The sequence below is a fragment of the Megalopta genalis genome, chromosome 1 (assembly GCF_051020955.1).
Source record: "Megalopta genalis isolate 19385.01 chromosome 1, iyMegGena1_principal, whole genome shotgun sequence".
In the NCBI taxonomy this organism is placed as follows: domain Eukaryota; kingdom Metazoa; phylum Arthropoda; class Insecta; order Hymenoptera; family Halictidae; genus Megalopta; species Megalopta genalis.
In genome coordinates this window covers 27370274-27396837 of record NC_135013.1, presented here as the reverse complement: position 1 = coordinate 27396837, position 26564 = coordinate 27370274, and the positions used below count along the sequence as shown (strand labels likewise).

Sequence of the window (26564 nt, the reverse complement as noted above, 5' to 3'; positions counted from 1 at the left end):
TCTTTACGAATCACAAGATGTGGAAACTACGTAGACATTTGTTGCTTTTTTATTTAATTAATCTAACGCGTTGGCAATGGTACGGTAATATTTACAAATTGTACAAACGTTTTCGCTATCTTGCATTTGATCTATTCAATTTTGTCAACGAATGCACAAAATTTGAAATGCACTTTTAACAGTTCATTTGGAATGCAGCGTCGCCGCAGAGAAGTTCAATGGGTGTTCAAATTTCAATTTGCTCGCTGCCGATCGAACTTCTCGCGATTAAAAGATTCCAGGCGCGATTGTACTCGGGTATTTCGGCAAATAAAATCGAGCTTTGGGGAAACGAGGGTCTAAATGAGCGAAGATGAAGAGTAGATCGAGAATGGTTGATGAGGTGGACCGGAGTTCGTCGTCTCGAAGGTTCTTTCACGCGTGTATCACTCTCTCGACGCGTTGAATAACGGGCGATAAAGGCGAATGCCGCGGGAATATCACGATAATCGGCCGAATGATGGATAATGATCGGGGCGGCTGCCTTTCGCGCTCCTCCCCCCAACGACGGCGGAGCCATTATTCAATTGAATTCAATGCTACGCCGACCATTACGGAATTGACTTCGAGAACTTTCTTTCGGGCATCCGTCTCGTCGGACAGACGCTACTTCCGTCGTGCAGCCCTACGAGAACCGACCTGTGTCAGCCATTCCGAGGGTTGAATGAAAAGTGACGCGTTCGTTGTCACAATTTCAATTTAACCGGGGATCATTCCATCGGGGCAGCACGGAGACCCTTCCGTTCTTATGGCAAATCCTTGCTTGTCACCTCGCACCGTCCGTCCGACGACGTTTTAATCGGTCGCCACAGCAAATCGTGCTGATTCACGACCGCAAAAACATCTTAACTCGAATTAAATTGTTTTTGCGGGATCCGTCGGAATGGTATTCTCTTTCTTGGTTCTCCGTGCGCAAAGTCTGCGAAGATCTAGAATATGCGTTCGAGATTTGCCCGTCAATTTTCCATGTATGCCGAGCAGTCTTGCGTCAGCCGCATCATATTGCATTTGTCTCGCGTTGCCATCGGGACAAATAAAAGCGTGCTGCTGCAATCGTATTATTAAACTATTTTTTTCAATATTTGCTGTGCATGTCGTAAGTGCAACGGATACATTAAGCGAAAGTGATACAAGTTCTAACAGCAGTCTCAACAGAGGCAAGAAACGTTCGATTAAAAGTGATAAATGGGAAAGTAATGGAAGAAGAAGAAGAATAAATCTATATTGGATATAAAAATCAAACAGTTTGTGGAAGAAAATTCAAGTGCGTCGTGTGAAAGTGCGTCAAAAAAATATGTACACGTGTGTATGCATATTTCCGGACGGTAGTGTACATGCTTTTTAAGTTGAATGCATTCAATATTGTTCCGATGCATTTTCTGATCATTCAGTCGAACATATGCTTGATAACATGAAACTTTAATATCACATTGGTCTACGAAAAAAATCGATTGAAGACCATGATTCTAATAATAAATCCCTGCTTGTTACTTCCAAGATTGGCTGATAACAGTGTTCTGAATTTAATTTCAGCCTGCGAAGAGTGCAGCATAGTATACATTGAACTGCTCTGGAAACTCTTCGAACCGCACTTTTCGCGATATAATTGCATCTGCTCGAGTACGATGCTTTGAAACTACCATTACAGCTGCGAAAAGGACGGTCGGAACCTGTTCCGCTAGACACAATGCAAAGTTCCCCGTCCTTCGGCGTTAATGAGACCAGATTCTGCAGAGGAACGTAATCCACAATGTTTCAGATGCGAAATCTGTATCGGCAAAACGTATCGCAAAAACATTCCGTGGCTCGTTCGCTTTCGTTCCATTGAACATAAAGCGTTTCCGTTTTCAATTTTCAAGGAAACGCTAAACGAACCGCGTGTGGAAATTTTAATAGTGGCTATTTGCGATTCAAGGAGCCGCATCGCGGCGATTGCTGAAACGTCTAATAAAAGTGTCTAGCAAAAAAAGAATTAATCGACCGACGGGAAGGTGTTTTCAGTTGTTAAACGGCTGGGAGAAGACAGGGGAAGAGAGGAAGGAAAAAAAAGGAAGAAACAAGTTTGCAAGACGCCCGTGTTAGTCATCGCGAGCACGTTACACCTTGCGTAGTGAATCATTTCTCTAACCAACGCGATTCATAACGCGTTAAATCGCCCCATTGTTTTTGCGACGCGAATTTTACACAAGGAGTGATGCATGTGCGACCGAGAAACGCGATGCAGACATGAGAATATTTTCATAACACGAGGTCGTTCTTTGGTTAATCCCTTGCACTAGAACGAGACACTAAATCTGAATGTTGCTCGCTTTTTTTTGCTAAATCGAAACAAAATTTGATACTTCTGTCGTCAAAGTCTACAGATGAAAGTAGATGATAAGACACGAGAAACAATCAACGCAAAATAAATCGTAGTGCAGAGGTTGCTAAACACAGGATTGACAATATTTCTTTACGTTATTTTTCAAGACTTTCCAAATTATTGTGCTCTGCTCTGCTAAACAAATTAGTGACCGTCAAGCTATTTATGAATCAAGCATTTTTTCTTTAATCATTTCATCGGACACAACACGTTGATATTGCTCGATTCTTTCAGTCTTTCAACTGTTTAAAATAGCAGCAGCTATTTTAATATAAATCGCAGTCTAGTAATTAAGACTTGGACGGTGTGTCCCGGGTCCATTTGGACCCAGAGTTTAGACATCGTTACTCACAATTGATTGATATTTCCAGAAGTTTCATTAAAGTTTATAGAACTAAATAAAAAATACGTTGAAAGAAATTGCTGAGCAAAATGATATTATGTTATATTTTTGTGAAAAAAAGGTCCGCCGTTCGAATGTGAAATACCGGGACCAATCCGGCCCGCTAGATCAGGCGAATAAACGTACTTGGAGACGATCGCGATTGTGGGAAGTTGTCTAGCGACGCGTATTAGCAGTCCGGGTGCGAAGTGCGAGGCACAATGGAGGTTTTCTCGACGATCTCAATGTCGGTAGTCAGCGCGAGCTAGCACACCGGCCGGAAAAGGGAAAAAAAGGAGAAGAATCGACGCCGGTCCCCGTTCGCCCCCGTTGCCTCCCATCTTGTACCGATGCTACGTGACGCGACTTCACCATCGAGGATTGACGACGACGCCATCGTCGCCGCGGATCCGCCGTCGCAAACTAACATCGGATGACGAGGCCAGCCGGTCGTCGGAACAATAACGCGATACATATTGAGAAGCAATTAATGCTCGGACTCCCCAACGACGTCCCGTCCCGTCTCGTCCCGTCCCCTCCCACCTAAGTCTCCTCTTTCCCGATTCTTCGAATTCGATAAAAATCAAACGTTCGCCGTTCGCTGATCGTGACAAGCGCGCTTCAATCGAAATGATTAATGAAAAACTGGCTTCAGCCTGGCTCTTTTTTAGAGACAATGAGGTAACTGCAAAATGCGACGCGCGAGAGATTTATCTGGCATCCGGCCAAATAACGATCGCGTAAGATTAATTGGTCGGTATAATAATGCTGGGATTAGTGTATTTACACGCGTCAGGCGTGACAGACTGACGAGCTTTCAAAACGTATTTCAATTTTCAATACCTGTTTCGGTGCTTCAGCAAAAATTATGGCGCGTGTCGAAAGGCTTATCCGCTGTCGTCCGCTGACTGATGTAAACCCTGATATTGTCTTGATTTGATTTATACGCCGGTTTAAAGCTGATGTTCCCGCGAAGCGTGCGATTTACAGAAACAATTTCAATTTTGTCTGGATTAGACGGGGAAGCAGCAGTTGACACGCGCGTTAGTTATTTCAAGGTCGAAGGATACCGAAAGATGAGTCGGAGTCTTATCAAGGAAAACAGAGAATTCTTGTATCACTTTGCAACAACGCCATTCAATCTTCGCAGCTCGCTTACGGTCTCAGCGATTAAGTTTTTGCTTCTCCCAACGAGCTTTCTTGGAGCAAACCTTGAAGCAACTAAAACATTCGATACGATTCCAACAAAAACTTCCGAGATCTCGCGTATCCTTCTCCTATCAACATGATCCGTCTCATTCGAAATTAACCTTGACAGGAACCGAAAGAGTGAATCGCGTTCCAATAGACACTTCGCAGATCTCAATTGTCTTATCCCGATCGACTGGATCCTGCCCGTTGAAAATTAACTTCGACAAGAACTGAACAATTCAATCGCGTTCCAACAGAAACTTTGTAAATCTCTCAACTGTCTTTTTCCGATCAACACGATCCTTCTCGTTCAAAATCAACCTCGCATTGTAAATCTCGACGGTCTTCTTCGAAAATTAAACAAAGTCTGCGAACGTTCAAGGATTTCCTCGGCAAATAAAGACCCCGGCCAAACACTACGCCAGGATCACCGTTCAATTTGCAGACACGCTTCCGCGTGGTAACGTCTCCGGCACGTCGTAATTAGCCGAATGGGCTTCGCGAACGCCGATGGGCTCTAACTCCTGATCGATGGTTCCGACGATCAATCACCTTAGAAAGGAACGGTAGTTGTTTCCTTCTTTCTCGTCCCCGGCGATCGGGGATCATCCCGAATCACGTGTGTCCCGCACGCGGCTGTTATCCGTCCACCGTAACTGTAAATCCGATCTCTCTCGGACTGGTCCGTCGATCATCTTATTTATTTCGGTCCCGCTGCCGACTTTTTCTTTCCCTTTCTCCGGTTTGCTCGATATACGCGGGCCGCGTCTTTTTTACGGCGTTCCGCGCGTTGGCCCGGCTTCCTCCCGCCCGTTGGATCGCGATCCATCATTCCCGAAGGCGGATCGCAACGGCAGGAAGTTAACGATCGCGTCACCCCGGCGTTTATCACTCCCGCCTCGACGCGTCCTTTGCGGATGACACGCTCGATTTTCCTGGGCCGAGATCGGCTGCGTGATCGTCCACGAACCTTGGCAAACCTCTAACTTTGTTGCCTTTTGATCATCGACGCGACATAGAGCGCTTTTCGCCCGGCGCGACACCCATCGGTTACAGATGTTATATCTAAGGGATGGCAAAACATCGGCCACTGGACGCTCTATCGACTCATTCTGAATTTTAGAAAGAACCGCTTTTTAAAAACGTGTGAATCCCTTATATTGTTACAAACCATATACGTATCGGTAACCGTCGAAAGAATCATAATTCTTGCTGCAATTCACACAATGTCATAACATCTAGCTCGTCCATTAATTGTCTGCATTTTTTCCCAGAATAAATCATCGAGTTCAAACCATGTCTTCTTTGTATTTTACCGCCATAAATAAGAATACACGTTCATATGGATGTTACGGATTCCTTAAATTATCATTAAAGGAGATTACATTTCACGTTATACGATACAGGATGCGCGTGAAGGCAAGATCATAGCGGAGAATCACGAGATCCAGGATACATTCTGGAAACAAGAGAGAGGTTCCACGCAGCGAAGACTATCTTTCAAGCTGGATACAGATCGTAGCGCGGAATTCAACGATCTCGGCTGCAGCGTAGATCATGGAAACGTGATCGTGCAGTTTGTTTTGCTGCCGAAACAAGAACGCCCAATTCGTTTCGATCGGCGATTATCAGCGTACAAAATAATATCGTGGATCGCCGTGAAAGAGGTGAAAGTCGCGGCGGTAACGCGCCGATTTGATTAGCTTGCAGGCAGTTCGCGTCAATTAAATCCCGATCGAATCGGCCACGAATTGCTTCACGCCTAAGTGAAGCCGCGGATCGGTTCGGTTCGGGTTCGGTTCGAACGCATTGACTCACGCCGCGGTTACGAGCGATGCAAGTTGAAAGGCCGCTCGATCGCTGGAAGAACAAGAGAATGCGGGGAAGGTGCAACAAAAAGCTGCGATAATTGCCCGCCATGAATATTTACTTCCCGAACGAGCAGCTCGCGGGGAAAAACATTTTCTGGGAACCTCCATTCTGCCGCGCGCAGAATTATCTGGAAATCGTTCGAGGACTGTTCCTCGGATCGGCTCCGCTCTGCGTTCAATTATAATCATATACAATTAATGGCGCTATCGTGCTCGTGGCGCAAAGCGTGCAGTGAGACGGTTATTCAAAAGCGAGCACTCGGGATAATGATTCGAAAGTGACGCGACGGTGACCTGTGTACAGTTTCAGGGGGATCGTTAAACTTTGGTGAACGAACGAACTGTAAAAGTGTCCTGTAAAATTGAAAATTCTGCAATTCTCAATTCGTTAGACTGCGAATTCGTTCGTACGTGCAATGTCGAAATTTTCCGCATCGGCTGCGAGAAGTAGAAACCGAACGAAACATTAATATTCTTTTTTCTTTAACCATCTGAATGCATTAACTTTCTTAGATTCTTTTAACCGTGCATCATGATTACGAAATACGCGTCCTTTATATGTATAATGACACAGTAATTACGATTGCGTAAAAATAAATGAGACTAGACGTCGTTGTCGCGTGCATTGAAATCGCCGACGTAAAAATATAGTCATGCTATAATACATTCGCATTCAAAGTACAAATTATATTTATTAATTTATATTGGTTTTAGATAACTCGCTACATTTCGCAACGAAATTGTTAAGCTAATCACACTCGTAACTTGGCAAAGCTTTTCGTGTTTACGCGCGCTGCAAGGTATTAATGGATATATCATCGCATTAAGATTCATCGCCTGTGATTCATGCCCGCTAACGCCGTTCGTAAACAGACGTTCCTAATGTTTCCTAACGTTATCTAGCGACGCCTGTTTTGACACGACACGTTCGCCGGCGTATTTGGCCTTTCCTTGGGCCGAAATTAACGCCTGGCTATTTCCAATGGAGATTCTTATTGAAGCTAACGCCTCCGCGGCGTATTGCAAACGCGTTGCGCAATTAGTGTGCCGCTTCTAATTGACATTGCTCAAGGCTGAACAAAAGGGAAACACCGTGGTCGATTTTCCTCCGTGAATAACAAAACCGTTGTCCCTCGACGTCGATGAGACGTCAACGGAACTACTATATTTGTTATCCGAACGAGATTGCGTATTTTTTAGTCGCGACACTGAAATTAGCTGAAATTTATTTTAGCGTTGTTTCAAGGTTGAAGGTCATGGCATGGTAGGTCGTTGAATTCGTTCCAACGCCAGCTGGAATACTATCATGCCAGAAATATGTACGAACATTTAAGAAGTCGTGGCATTTTTCATAAAAAAATTTTTTCGACGTTTTTATATTCTAATATGCAGAAAAGTGAGTACTGATCAACTCTTGTTGGGAATATTTCTTTGCCAGAACATCAGAAAAGTCGTGGTTCATGTGGAAAAAAAAGTCCTGCATTAAACATTTTTAAACATTTTTTCATAAGCCTTGTTAAAGTTTAAACTGTTAAATACCTAATATTCTTTCTACATGGACTAAAAAATAACCTTGACATGTTTTCCACGTGGGCTAAAAAAATCTGTTGACACGCATAAACAGTGCTTACACGCGTAAAAGTATAGCGAGAACTTGAATTTTGATATTTCGTAACGAATAACTCAAACTATTAATTTTTATCACAGAGTTACATGGGGTTGTTAATATCTAACTAGAACTAGCAATTACTATACATATATTTAACTGGAATTAGAACAAACCAGTATTTTAATGCTCTAAACCGTGTGATTACATCAGACGTTTTAAACATCAATTTCAATTTCAATTTTAACTTTACAATGTTATACTTAATTAGAGTTATTTGATGAACGTAACATTGCGGTTATCGAATTTTCAAAGGGTTATCAGCTATCGGAGAAAAACTTTATGGAGAAATAAAAATTAAAAAATTCATTCTTTTCCTGGGAACTACCTCTCGATCCAGACCATTGTGCGACAGTATAATCGCAATCTCTGTTAATCGCGCGAGACGTTAAACATTGGAGCTGGCGGGCAATCCAAACGACTGACTCACGGTTTCGCAGAAAAATGACGATATCTATATTGTCCGAGACCTCGGCTTTTATCTCGGCATCCGAACGAACAATCTAATTACTCTAATAAATTCAAGCCATATCTGTTTCATGCAATTGTACAATAAAACTGCGAATCATCTCGTTAGCAATCAGTTTCTCAGCACGCTCGAGCTGAATTTCTCGTTTTTCGCAGCGCAAGAGTAACTTCGTGACGCACGTTCGATCCGGCGAACGTCAGATCTTCTCTCAACTTCGCCGTGACTTCAATCGCGAATTGAACTCAAGGCCGCCGCCGCGGCTCGACGCGACCCTAATCCCGGTCCCTTACAATTAGAAGCTAAAACGGACCCTTCAGCCGCCACGGTCGCGGCGATCGAAAGTGTCGCGCCGCTGATCGGCCGCGCGTGGATTATCGTCGAAGGCCCTAACTTCGTTAGGGTATCATGACGCCATCAATAGGATAATACTCGCGGCCGGCTATCATGCTCGAAGAGGAAACGAGGGAGTGCTATGAACCGAAAGATGGAAAAATACTAGGACGCTCGGTCGTTTTCTGACCGGGCGAACAAAGCTCGTTTGTCCTCGAGGGTCCGGGCCCGGCTACCTGGGGACTAACTGGACAGGCACGCTAGCCTTTTGAATAGATCTTCTATCCTGATTTATTATCACACGATCGTACGCCCTGGAAATTACGGAGCCCATTGAGACCGGCTGAAATGAACGAGTTTGGTACTTAATGTCGAGTCTGCCGCGGTCTCGTTTTCTCTTTGTTTGAGTTGATCTTCTGATGGGCCCCGTCCGTGTGGCTTGAAATCGAGTGAGCAAACGTTTCCTCCAGCATGGCTGGTGTGTTTAATCTCGCGCAGGAGTGCCGCAGAATCCTTGACGGCAGGATATTTTAGTACTTCGGGCAAATATTTCGTAACTGTTCGACACGTGTCCCGGAACGATCGTGGTTTTAGCGGACTGGAGGAAATGACATAATTCAGAAAATTCGGCTCGCATGAAACTGACTCCATACCTGTTTGTTATCCAATCTCGAGTAGGGTAGCGGAGCCGGTTACTATGCGGTGATCAGTTGCTGTGCCTTTCGTTTGTTTTCGGACGTAATTCACTTTACATTTATCGGATAATTAGATATTTCTAATCTTTTATTTTGCTTAGTTTTTAGTAACAACATTTAACATGTATTATTCAGTGAATATAAAGTTGATCTTTTATTTTGTTTCCTTCCAAGTACAAAGATTTAGTACGGTAAATATAAAGTTAATCTTTTATTTGATTTCTTCTTGAGCAAAAGAATTTAATATGTATTAAATTTAAACATTATAACGATATTCGAAACATGTTTCTCCGACCTCTGGCCTGTTCCGATCAACGTGGCACGGCAAATAAAACTAATGTAGAGTAATTAGGTGCGGTATGGCCGACTTCTAACGTCGCATGTACCTGTTTTTTGTATCTCGCCTACTCGTGTTCTTTGAAAATGCATAAGTAGAATCCGCACGATTCATTAGATCCTTGGCACGTTCTTAACCGTTTGCACTAAAGCTGCTTTCGGAGCCACGTTGATTAGCGCTTCGTTTCTAATCGTTTCTCTAACAGAAAGCGACAATTTTTGAGTCCGTACATCGGCATTTGCTTTCATTTCTGAATTTTGATAACAGAAGAATCTGAGAAATCTGACAATCGTTGACAATCTCTTTCCTCTTTCTATTCGCAACATATAGAAGCCTTGATGCTTGTACAAAAATCCGCAGGTTCCCAATAAATAGACAGACTATGGATCGCGAGGAAAATGGCAACGTGAACACACAAAACGGTAAAACCGTCGGAATATAAGAACATAGGCATAATACAGTAATGTCTCCCTAACTGACGCTCAGATTGTCCACAAAAATGGACAATTGGGGAAGAGGAGATACAATTATTCGATCTTTACACCTCGTTTTTATGATTATTGACAATTGACAATTATAAAAATGAGCCGCGAGGCTCATCGTAATTTTCTTTTCCCAAATTGTCCACTTTTGTGTACAATTTAAGCGTCAATTAGGACGTCAATTTACTATTTAATACAATAAATGCAAGCGAACGTGTTAAAGTTCTTGCAGTAGCTTCTATTATAGGCTCTGCAACGATGTATTCGAGGTTATTTGTGCGTCCCGAAACGGTTTCGAATCAATGCAATACAATATTTGTCGTAAAGTTTATTTATACGCGATTTCAGCTCATACTTTCTTTTTTGTCTATAAAAACGAGTTGCAAGGCTCGAATTCGCAAAGCTCCCCTTTCCAAATTCTGGACAATTTGGAAAGAAGAGCCTTCCAGCTCGTTTTTATAACTGTTGAAAATCGGTAACTATAAAAACGAGTTGCAAGGCTCGAACTCGCAAGGCTCCCCTTTCCAAATTCTGGACAATTTGGGAAGAGGAGCCTTGCAGCTCGTTTTTATAACTGTTGAAAATCGGTAACTATAAAAACGAGTCGCAAGGCTCGAATTCGCAAGGCTCCCCTTTCCAAATTCTGGACAATTTGGGAAGAGAAGTCTTGCAGCTCGTTTTTATAATTGTTGAAAATCGGTAACTATAAAAACGAGGTGCAAGGCTCGAATTCGCAAGGCTCCCCTTTCCAAATTCTGAACATTTGGGAAGAGGAGCCTTGCAGCTCGTTTTTATAACTGTTGAAAATCGGTAACTATAAAAACGAGGTGCAAGGCTCGAATTCGCAAGGCTCCCCTTTCCAAATTGTCGATTTTTGTGGACAATATGAGCGTCAGTTAGGGAGACATTACTGTACTCTCTTTTCCAGTGAACATCCAATTCTCGCACAGAGAAAATGTTGACATTGCCCGAGGATTTATAGGCCGCCGACGAGACGTATGACGGACAGATGCCGAACTGATGAATTAGGATGCAACCGTGCGACCGATCGCGTATGATCCACGTCATTGAGTCCGCGTGACCCTGAATGCAAAACGAGACAGCCAAGTTCGCGGTCGGCTCGGATTTCGTGATCGTGCAAGAGAACGACACCGATTACGACACCGTCTGTCTGTCGTCAAATGTTAATCGAAACCCGCGCCGCGGCCGGGCAAACAGCCCCGTTCATGGACCATCAGTGTTGGTGAGCGCGTGCAACCAGCGAGAGGAACCGGCCATTACGCACTTGCGCGCATTGTAATTCATCGGCGACCGGTGTACGTCAGCTGATGGCGATGTATGAATGAGCATATCGAGGCTCCATCGTCGCGGCCCCACTTCCCCGTGTGTGTGTGTGTGTGTGTGTTCGCACGTAAGCCCTGCGTGAAAACGCAACACAAATTTCGTAAACAAAGCGATTAAGGTAACGGGTGACTCGGAGTTCAGTTGAAATGATACGGTAAATTCTCCCTAATTTGGAATCTCCCATTTTTGTAAACAAAAATAGGCAATTCGGGAACAGGAGGTACGATTATTCGAGCCTCGAGGCTCGTTTTTATAGTTGTCGATCGTCGACGATTATAAAAACTCGAATAATCGTATCTTCTCTTTCCAAATCTGTCTATTTTTGTTTACAAGCTGAAGGAAAATTAGGGAGAATTTACTGTGCTTCGATCGAGAGGCAAGATATCAGCGAATGAGATGATTTTATCGTGCTGCTGGAGCAGTTCTTTTTGTAATATGTGTGCTTAGTATTGTTGCCTATGTTATCTCCGATGCTTTATTGTTTATTAGACATTCATTCTTTTTTACTCTGTCATCTGCCAGCTCGTTGGTCGAGTATGAAACGAGCTTTTGACAACCTGATGCATAAAGTAACGTGATTGTATGCTGACCAGTCTGCGAGACAAGAAGTTAGGAATTGTTGTTGCAGGAATTCTTCTCCATGCTAATCAGTCTTTAGAGAAATATACGTGTATAATCGAATGTCGATAGTTGCGGATTTAATTGAATTGTATAACGTAAATGGATTGTACAAAATATGTAAACTGAATAATGTCGAGAGTGAATGGTGAGCCACCTGTGGATGCAATCGATGATCAATGGGACGGCTCCGCGAGTCGCAGGAATTTTCAGATAGCGTGGAGACTTTGGAGTAGCCAACAAACTTGTAAGTTAGGTAAGAGAGGCTTGATGAATGGCCCAACCGGCTCTGGGAAATTTCAACAGGTGGCTGCTAAGAAGAAAGGAGAGAAAGAGAGAGGGAGAGAGAGAGAGAGAAAGAGAGAGGGGTCACTAAAAAGCGAACGGATAGTGGCTGTCGCGGTATGGAAAAGGGCAGTATTGTGTTAAGGATTAGTGAAAGGAGTGTGTGTCCCAGACAAAACAGAGATCTTCCTTTCATTCAGTGATTCGTTCGGATGTTTTTAGACTCGAATCTCGTTTGTCGAGCGGATTTCTATTGTTCTAGTGCTTTCTAATCCTTTTCCGATTGGAGGATCCTTTCGTCGGTCCGTCGTCAGGATTTGATAGCTTTGATCACTTTTTCCTGCAGTTCTTTAATCGCTTACAGCTGTTTCACTCTTTCGGTTGATTGAATATCCACTACAGTGCATTGTTATTACGACTGGTTATGTAACTGTTTGTAGATAGTTGCTGTATTTATATTTGCTCGAAAACGCGGCTAGAGAAGTTACCATTTTTAGGGACTGTATATCATTTGTTAATAAATGGATTAACGAACGTTCAAGAACTTTTCTGTCTCAAACATTCACAGCTCGTCGGATGCACGCAGGCTTTTGCGAATAGCTGCATGGTTATATTCAACTAGTATAATTGTTCGAGATATTAATGTTAGAAAGTTAAATAAAAAATCCGAGGAGTCAATTGTAAATGTCACAATTACAACAATTGATTTTCAGAACGCGTGTTGAGCAAGACTTAAGTAAGTACGTTTATAAGTACGATGATTTTGCATTATAGTTACACGTATGGAATGAGGATCGATGAAACAGGATAATTCGTTCGAGGAAAATTAATATTGAGAACAGATTATACGTCACGATAATCTGGTGTCGTGAAACAAAATGGTCGTTCGGATCGCGTATACTGCTCACGATCGGAAGATTTCGGACTTTTTCGTATTGAAATAAATCACTGGGAAAAACAGAAAGGGACAAGACAAAATGCTTGTCAGACCCCGAAAGTAAAAGTGTTTCTCTAATAACGACGCAGAATTCTTTTACTAATTGTACTAATCAGAAAGTACATCAACAGCTACCGCAGAAACGCTTGTTCCCCTGACGTTGATCTACATCAGTGATCTAAATAAAGTGGATGGAATAGGAAAACGCGGAGTGGCGGTTTCATAAGTTCCAAGCCGCCGAAACGAAACTCGCGGAGGGTAATACGTTATAGCATTTCTTCACTGTTTTAACTTTATTAATTTAATTAGGATCTATACGGGCAAGGAAAGTTGGAGGATGTGATAGCAACATGCGGTCGCAACGAGAAATTCTACTAATTAATGGCTACGCTCGTTCCCATAGTTATTGCAAAACTGACGCTTAAAAACGGGATCATAATATGAAATATAAAACGTTGTGTTCTACACGATGTAAACACTTCGACGCGATCGGTAGTCGACTTTCGAGCTTTTTCATTATGTGTCATAGTAGTCTCGATGTGACAGGAGCTAGCAGAGTTGTCTCACGATTTTTCATTATTATTATTACTATTATTGTACTGCATGCGAGTCCATGTATACATAAGAAGATGCAAGAGAACTGATTCTCATGCAAAACAAAAATTGCGTACAGTGACTGTAAGACACAGAAGCTTCACAGACATTTGTTTATTTCCTTAATCATTTTAATGAGTTGAACACAATACAACAGCGTCTTCAAATTCTTTAAATGTTTCCAGTGTCTTCAATCGAGTCTACTCGTTTCTGTCATAAACGCATCAAATTCGCAGTCCACTAATGGCTGAAACGTTGAAGCTAAAACTGAAACTAACAAAAGTACAAAAGTCGTCACACCTTGAAGCTCTGCTAACAGAATTTTTAACCGAGTTCGGTGTACCTGAAACAAATTCTATGCTAACATTCGTATCGTTTGCCAGCGTGCAGTTTTCGTGTCGCGATTCCTTATGTTGCATCTGGAGCAGTCAAAACTCTGGTGAATTTTTATCCCGCGTTTCCCGGAACGCGACTGCAAAGTTTATTAGCCCACACAGGAAGCTCGTGTTATTCGCTTTCGTGGTGCGGGCAACGGACAGCGTGACGAGCTCGTTCGACACATGGACCAGCAGTATATACCATTCTCCGCGAGCATTTCCCCGATTCCGTCGCAGCGTAGGAAGCGGACGAATTGCGCGGCGTAATTCATCGCAACGAGTCGACCATGCAAATCGATTCCTGCGACCGGTTTCGCTAAGGTCGTGCACTATGTAACGAGACCATTCCGTAGCTGGTACCACGGCACCCGTGCACCACTTTGTGTGCTTCGAACGGGCAACACAACGCGCAGTTAGCTTTGCGGGACCGTTCAAGGACCGTTCGAACACCAGCTTGACAAATTTCACCCTTTTCGCGGAGACGGTACCATTGGAATGAAGTTACCATTTTCTGGTCATTCATTCCAGTACCATTTTCTTAAAATACTAGATTGAACCTAGAGCATGATAATCACAACACAATTATAAATTAGGCTCGCAGTTGTCTTCTAACATTAGGAATATCCTAATGGAAATATTGTTTAAAGACAGTGTGAATTTTTAGAGCTTTAAATAAATCTTTAGAGTCTATCTTCGGATCAGTGCGATTTTTCTATTCAATCTCTCTGTCTTAATGGAAGACAAAGGAAGAGGTCACGGTAGAATTTTCCTATCGCAATTGACTTTTTATAGGAGTCTTTAGTCCTAGTTGAATCGACACTGTGTATTTACACGGGATCCTTTCCTAGGTCTGTCATGGCAGTTTCTAACGTATCTCTTCCCTGCAGAATCTGCGTGCACCGTATGCACCTGTGCGGAGATGCAAATGCACCGATGAGGACCGGTTCGTAAAGGTCGGACATTATACCGAGGTCGTTCTCTGCGACGCGAGGCACACACGGTTTGTTCGATGCTCTATGATAGAGAAGTGACAAACTATTCGGTTTTTGCGCATACGTGAGAATCTTTTTACGGCGTTTCATACGGCGATTCAATTTCTTTTTGAACAGCTCACGTTAAGCGAATTAGACGGTAAATCATTTGTCTTATAAAACTAATGGACCGTAGCCGCAGAAACGTTATCTTCCACGAAGATAATTGATTAGTGAGCCGATACATAAAACTAGGAAGCTAATTAAATTGCTATAACGAATGTTTGTTATTTCTCGAGAAATAGAATTATCGTTAAACTATGCTTTCTCATTTAATTCGCTGCGCACCTCGGTCTCGTCTAACAATTATTTAACGATGCCAGCGATCATTCTAATTAATTTTCCAATTACGCTATTGTAGAATGAGACGTGCGTGTCCGCGACAGCGTCGTTAAATTTAGTAATCGCGATTATGAAATATGAGCAATGTTCGGTAACGTAACGAGTAACGTTAAAATTGAGAAAGATTGATTGCTGTATTATACCGGCTCGCACACAGATGCGTCAGCATAAATTATAAAGGTTAATGGAGATATAAACCTAAAACGAAAAATTCTCGCCGATTAATCCACGAGTCGTTTAATTTATTGCTCCGTTGAATCATACGGGTTCTGTTTACGCGATTAAACAGCAGTTTTCATTACTAAGTTATTCATATTTAACCACGGTGAATCGGGCATTCGGATCGCGATGCGTCGGACACGATGCTCGAGAGAATTAAACGCGTCGAGGAACGAGTGGGATATAATTAACGCCCACGTGGGAGATTAATTGCATCCTAGCAGCACGGATTATTAATCCGATGAATGCAATGTAAGCGGCGAATGTAAAATTCACGAACAAGAAAATTGCTTGAAGAAAGCAATTCAACGGCCTTTCGAAATTAACAATCAATCTTCATTCATAAATATACCTAGTTTGCGCTAACGATCTGGCGAAAAAAAAGAAGACCGTATCTTCTTACAACTTCCTACTTCAGATCATGAAGATTTCCTATCTAATTGGGGTATAGAACACGTTCCTGTTGCTCGACTGCGAAAACAGGGTACACTTCGCGCATTATTTTACGAATTTTAAATATATGTATAGTTCGTCAATTTTTAAATTCGTAGAAGGCGATCTTCACTATTAAAAACCTACTACATCACTGCGCTTCACTTCGAATTGAATTTCCGTTAACTGACGAATCAGGAATTAATTTTCGAAACGACTGAATCTCATTAGAACTCTACAGGAATTAAAAAAACGTCGGTGCTCCGTGACAAAAACGAATAAAATCGAACGATTTATGCTAGCATAAACTGTACATCAGGATCTGAAAGGACTAGAACGATTGAGATAGAGTAATACCCATGACACAAACGTTAACTACCATCGGCTAGAATCCTATCATATACATCACTATGCTTTCCGTGAAAGTTTCTAAAGCGTCGTTCGCCAGTCGAACTTCCAACTTCACTCACGACCCTGTCGCCGAAGGACCCAAAACCGAGCCTTTCCCAGGTCTGAAAAGGGACTCCGAGCAATTCGAATTTGCATAGAGATCCATCCGCGACTGATCTACCAATCAAATCCTCGGATTAGCATCCCGACGAACACCTCCGACGCGAGGCTGACGCGAGGCCTACGCGGACCCACCGAGACCATCAACAACAAGCCAGCCCCGAAAAGTTCCGAGAATCGGCTAGCAGGGCCCGGGTGGCGATCCGGACAGGTCCAGAGAGCAGAATCCCCCTCTGAAAATCGAAATAAAACCGTCCGGAACGCGCCCAAGATGGATAAGCGAGAGCGTCGAGAGGGCAAGCTCGCTGCACGGTGCTCTGGGAATTCGCTTTCTACGGCTCAAATTATTTTCGCGTTGTTTCAAGGTTTAAGGTTACAGTACAGCAGGTCGTTGAATTCGTTTCAATACTAGCTAGAATATCACCGAGTCGAAAGTATTTATTAATATTTAAAAAACTCGAGGTGATCTGAATTCTTTATAAAAAGAAATTGTTATTGGTAGTTTTTATATTCTAATACGTAGAAACCGTCTGTTGCTGGAAACATTTCTTTGTCGGATCATCGAAAACGTCTGAAAAAAACGTGGTCCATTTTTGGATTGGATACAAGCAGGAAACATGAAATAACGTTCCACGTTCGCTTCTAATAAATCCAAAAATGATTAGAAACCTCGAGAAACTGCGCTTAATGTTTACGTGCCCCTCTTAACGGCGGTCTAAGCTTTCGTAAGAAAAATTCCTGCGTGAAACATTTCAAAACGCTTTTTCACAAGCCTCCTAAAAGTTTAAATTATCAAATACCTGACGTCCTTACTGCATTGGCTAAAAAATATAACAAGAACCAGCATTTCGATATTTCGTCCTCGACATTGTTGTCACAGTAGTTGCCGGTACATATATATCGTAGGAAAAATTCTGTTGAAAAACAAGCAAATTGGAAAATTGAATTTTGGGCCACAAATTATTGTTTCCCAGAGCACTGTGCGCTGGCGCGCTCGGCTGCCTCGCAGCTCGAGCGGAGTCGGAGAGGGCGGAGGAGCGAGAGGCGAGCCGTAGTACGGTGAAGGGAGGCGGGGGACGAGGAGGTGGAGGATGAAGAGAAGGTGGAATCGTATGGGGAAGGGAGGGTAGGCGCGACGGGGGGGAAGGGTGAGCGCGCGAGAGAGGAGAAAGAAAAAGTCGCGGACGTTAAACCGCCCGCTAGAGGGGCCGCAGGGTAAAAAGATAAGAAGGAGGCGAATAGGTAAGGGAGGGAAGAGCCGGGTTGAGGTAGGAGGACAGGAGAAAAGAGGATGAGATAGGGACGAGGCGAACGATCAGCGAGAGCCAAGGGGCCGATGGGAGAACGAACGTGCATGAGGGATGCAAGGAGCGGTGAAGAGGCCGGGAGAGGTTGATGCTGAAGATGATGATGATGGTGGTGTTGGTGGTGGTGGTGATGGTGATGGTGGTGGTGGTGGCGGCGGTGAAGGGCGAGAGGGGCAGCACGAGGCCCGGAGAAAGAAGAAGAAGCCGTTCAGCGGGCCTCTGCTCTCTCGAGGTCGCACGTACGTCCGTATAATACTCGTAATACGTGTAATACGGATAATACCTGTAATACCTGTATAACGCATTACACACCAGCGTAGACCGGCTCCCAACAGCCCGTCGACCGGTCGCCACCTCCTCGTCCTTGCCGACACCGCGCGCACGACTTTCTTTCCCAGCTAGACGGCTAGATAGCCCGAATGCCTCCGAACTCGTCGGCCCGTCCTTTCCACGCCTATGCGACAGGGGATTTCTGGATTTGTGGAACGCCGCGGCGACCTTGGCGACAACCGGGTTTCGGGAGGAGCGTCCTACTCCTGATCGTCGAAGGGCTCCGGAGATCGGTGGTGGGGGAACTGATGCGGATGACTTTTTGGTAAATTGGTCAAATTTACCAAAGCGTTCCAGGGAAACTGTGACGCCATTCGTTCGAGATAGATCCGTTTGGATCGCGAGAGGATCGTTCTCCGAACTTCTACGTTCAATGATTATTTTATGCCGTAAACGTGGCTTTTCGAAGCACAGTTTGGGTAAGGTTGTTAACGAATGCAGAAAGTCTCTGCCTTGCACGAAGATTCGCATTCGAAAGATGAGCTCGTTAGGAGACCAGACGATGACCGTGTTCCCACGGCCGCGGACGAGGACCGGTGGTTTTCGGGGTGGATCAAGAGAATAATCCGAGGGAGTCAAAGCCCAAGGACCGGCCGATGTGGCAGGTTGCATAAGTCCGGCGATTCTGTCGAAGCAGGAATGGTGGACGGACGTATCTCGGAGTCAGTGAACGAATCGAAGGTTACCGTTGACTCGGCCGGAGGGAGCAAAAAGGTCCGGCATCTTCCGAGTTGCTGTCCGATCTTCGAATTCGGTTGACCAGAAACTCGTCTCGCGGCGAACGGGCCATCGGTGCGGCGCCCAGTTTCCCTACTTTTCCTACTCAGCCTAGCACCGGTCGCGCAACATCATCCTCTTCCATCGTGGAAGAGGATCGAAGCTGTTATCACGAGGAAGGAAGAAGAATCCCGGCGGATTCCTGCTCGCGACCACTTGAGCAAAGCCGACGCCGAGTTATTTTCAGCATCTCTCCCCGTGCCTCCCTCGCGAAGTCTGCCATATTTCTTTGGTAGCAGCAACGAGCAGCGCCGGCAGCAGCCAGAAACGGCCTGACCGGCAGCAACATCATCGCCGGCAGGAAAGCAATGGTGGTACGAGTCCCGATGCAACTTGCCACGGCGAGGAGACGCGGACCGGAGTTGCCGGTCAGGTTTTGCTGCAAGGGATCGTTAAGATAATCGCCGCTATCCTCATCCTAACTTAGCCTTAGCCGATGTATCTTCGACTCGGCTGCAACCCCCTTCGCCTCCCGCCAACCCCGTGACCAACCCTCCTCCCAAGTCTCTCTCCTCCTCGCTCGCGTCTCCCTCTTTTATTTACCTGTCCCTCTGTTTGCGCCGTCGTTACCTATCCCTTTACCCTCGGCGAGGAGGTGGATCCCTGCCCCTGGGAACCGTATAATCATGCGAATCGATACACTAATCGAGCGGCTTGTCAATGTTTTTCGTTGACCAGCAGACTCGGCTTTGTTGTTCTTTGTACTTGTCGCTCTTGCGCCGTTGTCGTTTTACAGAGAAGCCATTGTTTACGGTGACACAGAAAAAGATATTTGACGATGTTCGAGGACAACGTGTTTCCATTGTCTCGTGTATTTGCACGCATCGAATGTAAATTCCGTGAAGATCCGTCACGATTTTGCTGTGTCTGAGCGAGAAACACCGATTGTAGGTGCCTTGGTTCCTGGACGTTCGCGTGGGAATTAATATAACAATTACTTGAAAAATGAGATGGGTTTGTTTAAACAGCTCCTGCGTTGCTGTCTGAAGTAGACAGTTGGAGTTGTTACTAATTTGTCTCTCACTTATCCATTTTCATCGGACAAATAAAATCCAGAATAGTTAAATGTCAGCGTTCTGAAAGAAGTTACAGTTTCCCCGAAACCATAATGGCTGGTTTGATCCTAGCATCCTGAGAGGAGGATCAAAAAATGTTCACAGAAGTTTAAACATGTATTCTCGTTCTAACAATGTCTTCTTATTAATTTGTTATATTTTATTTTTGCACAGAAATGATAATACTTACAGCACTTTTTCTTGCATGGACACAAAATGGCGAGAGTTTAAGGAGACCCTGAACCTCCTAAAAATTGCAAATCCAAATGGCGAAACCGAAGCAAGGCGCATTAATCGGCGGGACAAACGCGTCTTCATTTTTCTCGCGCGTTTTTCTCGATAGCGTCTGAAAATGAAATATGAACAAAGAAAGCGGCTTCTCGCGATTTATATCCCCACCACGGGGTCCTTCGGGGTTCGCGGTATAAAGAGACAGACCGTGCCATGACGAAAGGATAGAATGCCTTTTACGAGAGGAATCTTTATGACACTCGCGCCTTTTTATACGCTGCTCTCCTCCTCGCGACTAAATAAAACAACGCCGAGCGCAGCTCGCGCACCGTTGACACGCAGAAGCGGGCTGCAACACCGCGAAAAGAGAACACCGAGAAATTAACAGAGGATAACCGCGTTAGCCGGCGATAATTGAATACGTCCGTTCACTGTCAAATTTTAACTCCGCCGTTCTTCAATGTACGCAGAAAATAAATTGAAACTCCCCGAGCGAGCTCTCCGGCAGAGTATCTCTTCTAGACGTGCTCGGTAACATTGTCCGGCGCGCACGTTCTTCTCGATTTTTGCGCGGGTCAAATGACCATTGAATGACAGCACACCTTAATCATCTCGACACCGTTTATCGCGCGGCGATAAGAGAACACGGCATCCCAATTACAAAAATGAGAATCACCTTGATAATTTGCGCGAAAAGGTATTCACGCCGCACCGAGTCCCTACTATATGCAAGGTAAATTGCGTAACGTTTCATCTGACACGTCTCCCCTTCAGGGGGGACACCATCCTAACGGTTGAAGAAATCGATCTTTTTTTTCTTGATTTTCTCCAAGTTTCGAGTGTGAAGGTACAGTTTCAAAAATATTACTTCATCAGAGAGAAAAGTTATCCCAAAACTTCTCTTATGTTCCTCTCGAATCTAAATTTTTCAACTTGGCCATCACGAAATCTCTGGAACCATACATCAACATACATACTAGTCTGCGATGTAGCATACAATTTTTTTATGTCAATTGATTAATCTCTTACAAGCAATCCCAGTTGATTTTCTGTGATAAAGTCAGCTGCTTTGTCTTCAATCTACGACCATTTCTAGCGTTATTAAAATTTTCGAAAACCCGTACGCTAAATTGTATTAGATAATAGTTTCTAATTTGTGAATCAACATAATTTATTCAATTGCCAACTGTAACAATCAATGTTCTACAAGGACGAATTTCGAACAACCTCGTTATTTTATGCAATTGTTACTTTAAAAAAATTGAAACGCAAAGCTGAAACCTACATTTATTATATTCTCATAGAAAGACTAAATCTTTCGTTCACTAATGACCAACAAAAAAAATATCCAAACTTTACCTATTTCTTAACGCCTCAGGATGGTGTTCTTCTTCGAATTAAGGACGCATGGTCATTGGGACGTTTCGGAAGTTCAACAAGAACGGAACGGAGACCATAGAATTCCTTCTTAAACTCGCGTTAGGGTTGCGTGGAGGGTTAAATAGCCGCCGATTCGAGGGTTAGCCGAGCATACCCGAGAAAAGTGTTTGGGACAATGGAAAAAGCGACGCTGCGGCGTTAAACGAAAGAACAATTACACCGGTGCGGGAGAGGACGGGAAGAGACAGACCTTGGGCTCCTTGCGGGATAATCATAATGTTACACGATCCGCGCTATAATATCGTATAATGTCTGCGACACGGCCGTGCATTGCACGATCCTGACAGGCCATTTACGCGGTTGCTACGAAAACTAGGACCGGCGCGGTCCTTTCCTCTCTCTTTCTCTCCTTTCGTCTCTCCTTTTCCTTCCTTCCTTCGATAGGAAATTGGAGCGACGGCTCCTGTGCTGCTGGTAAATTGCCTCACGGCGGGAAAGGATGGGCCGATGCGGCCCGATACGGCCCGACGAAGAGAGGAGAAAAAGGAGAGCCAGCCCAGGCCGTCAGGATGCGTCGCGAGACCTGTCATTTACGCCGCACTCGTCACCGTCATTTCGTAATTACATTCGCCGTGACTCGGCCACATAGAAAAGCCTCGGAGAGAGAAGAATGGCCACCGCCTGGCCCGATTGCTTAATTTTAATTCCCCTTTGATTGAATATATGCCAGCCATTTCGCCCTTTGGTCCTTTCGTTGCCCCGACAGCCTAGGCGTTTTCACCTGAAATCTTCCCTACATATTCGACAAATTATGTGTACGTCGATGTACAAATCTTGACTTTCCACGATGAATTAGGTTTTTTTGTGAAATCATTTCTTTAAATGTCATTTTATCTTCGACGCGAGAAGACTGATCTACGCAGAATCATGTCTGAAGAATGTTGTCACTCTATGTTGAGTAGTTTCTAATATCTTCGTTCGTATACCACGTATATATTGTAAATATTAAACAAATTAAAAATAATTAAGCAATTCTTTTTTCTCATTAGCTAGAACGTTGCAGTAGTCCACCCTTCCATTTCAGAGCAATCAATAATAACCTTGCAATATCAGGCAACGTGATCTGAAAATTTCTCATTTGAAATGAGAAAGGTCAATCTTTGTCGCAATTAAATTTATCAGAAGTGTCTGCAAAATCTCGAGTTAAAATTCGCACGAGTTCCGAGGTTACTGGACCGCCTAAAATGCCTAAAATCGAAACATCGGTGCACCAAATCGGAAAAAACGACGCGCACTGCGTCGATTGCCGCAATGTGCCTCGATAATTGCGTGTTCGTATATTGACAGTTTAAGCGCGCTTTTATGTCATAAAACTCGGATTGAAGAACGTCCACGGCGTACGTGGAGGACGTTCGGGATCAATGGTACTCTCGTTAACGAGTGTTACGCGATGCAGGTTACTCGCGACGGCAATGATTCATCGCGGGATTAAAAACGAATCAGCTAATGGAGCGCAGATGTTCGGGATAGGTCGACGAATCCTGTGATCGGCGCTCCTCGTCCACGAAATTGTGACGACTCCTAACGATGCTGTGCAAAGACGAAACGCAGGCAAGAAACGTATCGTTACCGCCGGATCTTGCAATAGATTGCAAGATTGTCTTTGCTAGATATACGACACACTGGACAAAAAGCTTCTTGGTTAGCCGCTTTGCGAAAGATCTAGTTAGTCGCGCGTGTTTGACTCTTGAATCTTCTGCAGAAGATTGGCGTCGCGTTTGCCATTTAAGCAGAAGAATAATTGCTACCGGTGCATTTTTGCGAATACAGTAAATTCTCCCTAATCGACGCTCAGATTGTCCACAAAAATGAGCGATTTGGAAAGAGGAGACACGATTACTCGAGCCTTGCGACTCGTTTTCATAGTTACCGATTGTCGACAACTATGAAAACGAGCTGCAAGGCTCGAATTATCGTGTCTCCTCTTCTCAAATGATCTATTTTTGTGCAGAATCTCAGCGTCAATTAGGGAGAATTTACTATACCTTGTCATGGAGACGAGAATTTTGCATCTACGTTGCAGTGTAAGGTTTTGCTAGTTGTCGAAGAATTAGTAGAACGCGTTGGCAACGTTTTTAATCCGTGTAACATCTGCGTTACGTAATGAAACTAAGGCTTACAATTAACTGAAATGTTAACCGAATAATTACGGTCCAATCATATTGGTCGAACGTTTCCTCCCTTTTTATCGTCACGTTTCAATTTTCTACTCTGAAATCGCGAACGAATAGAAAATAGTGTCATCTACACGATAGCATTGGACTGCTTCAACATCGTGCAGCACTGTCACAGGAAAATGGCAATTACTACTTACATATATACTCGTCAAAATTATCCGCGGATACACACGTAGGTCAGAAATTTGTGATCGTATCTGGGACGAACACGCAGCCGACATAACCGAACGGTCGAGGAAGAAAAATGAGTCTCACTCGTTGCTATGAAAATAACCGTATTTTCCCAGAAGTGATAATTATAAACTATTTATCGAGTAATCGACAGTTTCTGTCACGGATTCGCGCCTGGTATGTGTGCTGCGTTTTATGGAGCGAACGAGGAAAATGATCCTCCTCCGAGTGCGTTTGGTTTTAGCTTCGGAAAAATTCTGCCGGATCGACGCGATCCATCGTCGTTCTAAAATCGAGTCTTCGATCGAGTCCGTTGGCCCGCGAGTCGAAAATAAAATCCGGGTAGCGTAAATCAAGCGCTATTTGCTCGACAGAAGTTTTACGGGCCTCCATAAACCAACGAACCTATAATTTTCCAGGAATTTGCGAGTAACTGCGACGCGACTTTTTTCCTTCTGCTCGCCGCCTAACGATGTCTCCAGATTTAAGTGCGTTTCTGACTGTGTCCTTGGCGCACGTACTCGACTGTGAAAAATCGCGACTATGCCGGACGAATGATCGAGAACGGCTATTCTTCGCGTAAAAGCGTTTCTGTTCCAGCATCGTCTCGAATTCGAGATTTCGATGACAACGAATCTGGCAGCGATTCCGATCGGACCGCGAAAACGCCGCGGTTGAAGCATTTGAGCTTGTTGTCGAAAGCCATACATTTGTAATATTGTTATGTTAACTTGGAAAGAACCAGTGCAGTTTAGACATTTTTACTTCGATCCCCTTTACGTTCGTAAAATATTCATTCTCTAAAGAAAACACGAAGAAAAGATGGACACTGATTAACACTGACGTATTAAGTTCGACTTATTAAAATTATTTAAGAAAGAAAATGCTATTTATTTTTCACTATACAGAATTGTGTCTATTTCTAAATCTCTTATTACGCCTTATTGTTCAACTGTTATTGACTATTAAAAGAGAAAAACCTGAGAGTTAATCCGCCACTGAGAATTAAAAGAATCACGGTTAACGTAACAAAAAAAGTCAAACGTAAAAAAAACCTGAAAAAAGTGAAAAAGTCAACGGCCCAAAGAGACAACGAATCAAGCAATTTCTACGCTTGAAACGAATGGAAGGATTTTACTGGAAAATGTCAAGCAGGAATGAAGAGCGCAGGGACATAAAAAAGTCCTGTTCACGCCCGATAACGCTGTCACCCAAAAAAGCCGAATTCGCATTAACGATGTACGAGATCTGGGTGAGCACCGTATTTTTAGCACGGCAATCGGTCGTCTCGATAACACGGAAGATAAACATTGTCTCTCGATGTAACAGTTGCGTAACGATAAAAGAAAAAAAAAAGAAATAAGAGGAACGCGCGGGAATATCTCGAAAGGCTGTGTCGTGGAGCTGTGACTCACGTTCCTCATTATCATCAGGAAGCGGGTAGCACGGACGTCCAGGCAAAGGACGCCCGAACGCGATAATTCGCAATTTCGACGTACGAACGGTGAATGTCAAGCCGCGAACGCGATCGGAATTCCTGCCGCGAATTCGAGACACTGGTCCACACGCGGAAAAAAAGTCGCGCACGAAAAGCCATTAGAGTGGTCCATGTATTATTGATAGCGCGCGGAGGACGTCTAAATTTGTCCTACTACGGAAATCAGCGGATCCATTGGTCATCGAACGCAGAAATTTAGTGACGTCGAGCGATACGAAACGAGAGGACCGATAAAACAAAAGTCCAGTTTTGTTTCTTACTCTTTCATACAATAAAAAGTTGTATTTCTAACACGTACAGTTAAACGTATTCTCTCCCTTCCGATTCTTTCGTAGGGAACTTCAAAGTTCCGAAATTTATTCAATTGTTCGAAATTTGTATTTAAGTTCCAGACAAAGTGATACGGAACGAGGCTAATCATATTTGTTAATCAGGACGAGGTATTTGTATGCTGCCAGCGAGATCGGTCCTCGTCCTTCGTCCTGTTCGAAGGAAGGATTTTCTTGAAGAGAAATGTCACCTAGAATCGTAATAAAATTGAGGAGCTCCGCCAGCGTACGCCGGTTTGAATACTAATGGCCACCTTTGTAAAAAGAGATAGAATTCTCGTTTTAATGGATCAAAGTGAGGAAACCTGCAGATGAAATCATACCTACGGGGCACGAAGCTGACTGAGAGGATTATTTCACAGACCTTGTATAATATAGCCTATTTCAGTTTTATCTTGCTTCATCTGCTTATTCTCAAGAAAACAACTTTACGAATTAAAGTACTCGTCACTCAATTAAATCGATTCTCTATCTTATCGATATGAACACCAAAGGGCAAATATTGTATACACATGTTCTAGCCTATTTCAGCTTCATCTACCATCCATCAGTCTACTACATCGATCTTCTATCGCATCAATTGAACACGTAAGGACAAGTATTTTATACACCTCCTAGCCTAGAATAGCCTATTTCAGCTTCATCTTACTTGAACCTCCTACTTCCAGAAAATCAGTTTACCGATTCAACTATCCATCACTCTATTACATCGATCTTCTATCGCATCAATTGAACA

At 43.8% G+C, this 26564-nt stretch overlaps 1 protein-coding gene and 1 long non-coding RNA gene across 6 annotated transcripts in view; one reads left to right on the top strand and one right to left on the bottom strand.

Annotated features, from left to right (window-relative positions):
• S6KL (ribosomal protein S6 kinase like) overlaps positions 1–26564 on the bottom strand; it is a 71472-nt gene that overhangs the window by 25968 nt on the left and 18940 nt on the right. The gene's annotated exons all lie outside the window — the stretch shown is intronic.
• On the top strand, positions 561–12756 carry LOC143260161 (uncharacterized). Its single transcript, XR_013034277.1, has 2 exons — positions 561–9764; positions 10753–12756. It is a non-coding gene; the product is annotated as an uncharacterized LOC143260161 (long non-coding RNA).